This window comes from Balaenoptera acutorostrata, chromosome 16, assembly GCF_949987535.1.
Source record: "Balaenoptera acutorostrata chromosome 16, mBalAcu1.1, whole genome shotgun sequence".
Classification (NCBI taxonomy): domain Eukaryota; kingdom Metazoa; phylum Chordata; class Mammalia; order Artiodactyla; family Balaenopteridae; genus Balaenoptera; species Balaenoptera acutorostrata.
The window spans coordinates 53,293,292-53,294,452 of NC_080079.1; the positions used below are offsets into that span (position 1 = coordinate 53,293,292).

At 34.3% G+C, this 1,161-nt stretch overlaps 1 non-coding gene across 1 annotated transcript; it reads right to left on the reverse strand.

Moving 5' to 3' along the window:
- Positions 1-730: 730 nt before the first annotated feature.
- Positions 731-833, reverse strand: LOC114236783 (U6 spliceosomal RNA). Its single transcript, XR_003622646.2, has one exon. It is a non-coding gene; the product is annotated as a U6 spliceosomal RNA (small nuclear RNA).
- Between the last annotated feature and the right edge of the window lie 328 nt (positions 834-1,161).

The following is a 1,161-nucleotide window of genomic DNA, read 5'->3' on the forward strand; positions in this document are numbered from 1 at the left end:
CAAAATATTGATGCACACAACAATGGGAATGAATCGCTAAAGAATTATGCCAAGTTTAAAAAAAGCCAATTCCCCAAATTTCCATACTGTATGATTCTACTTATATAACATTCTTGATATGACAGAATTATAGAAATGGAAGATAGATTAGTGGTGGCCAACAGTTAAGGAGAGGGTAGGGGCAAGAGGGAAATGGATTAGGTTATAAAAGGGCAAACTGAGGGATCCTTGTGGGATGGAAATGTCCTGTATTTTGACTATAAATTTCAGTATCCTGGTTATTGTATTGTACTATAGTTTTGCAAGATGTTATTATTGCAGGAACTGGATAATCTGTAATGGCATCTTTATATTATTTTTTACAACTGCATGTAAATCGACAATTATAATAAAAATGTATTTAATAAAAGACCAGCAGACTGGCTATATGGTTCTTTAACTCAAGAAAAATTATACAAACAAAAATTTCACAGCCCTGGAATTAAGTTAGGAGCGCCATTTAGAGAGGAATTGGACCTTTCTGGTATTTCCCAGATCCTTTCTTTTTTAAAATTATGATAAAAAATATATATATCATAAAATTTGTTATTTGAACCGTCCTTAAGTGTATAGCCCAGTGGCGTTAAATTCATTCACATTGTTATGCAACCATCACCAACATCCATCTTCAGAACTTCTTCATTATCCCAAACTGAAACTTCATACCCACTAAACAATAACTCTCCTTTCTCCAAAATATGATTGCTTCAAGAATTTTCATGTCATCTTTGTATAAGGGCCATACTTATCTCTGTATTGTTCCAATTTTAATATACGTACTGCCAAGTGAGCACCTAAATCGTCTTTTGGGTGGCTATTTTTTCCACCTATATATCATAGCATCTGGGTGATAACCCAAAGACATCATTCCTGGTAACCCTATGATCTGCTTAACATGCTATGGTTAACAGAATCAATTGTTCGATCTGATTCTTTTGCCTTAAGACAATCTCACAGATATTTTGAGGGTTATGTTTGTAAGTAAATTGATTCAATTTTGAACCATCTGCTTCCTCTCTCCGCTTTTCTTGTTGTCTGCTCTATGAAACATATCGTTGGATAACTAAGGTGCTCATTTTACTTCACCTAAAGTTCTGTGTGCCTGTGGATTATATGGACCTG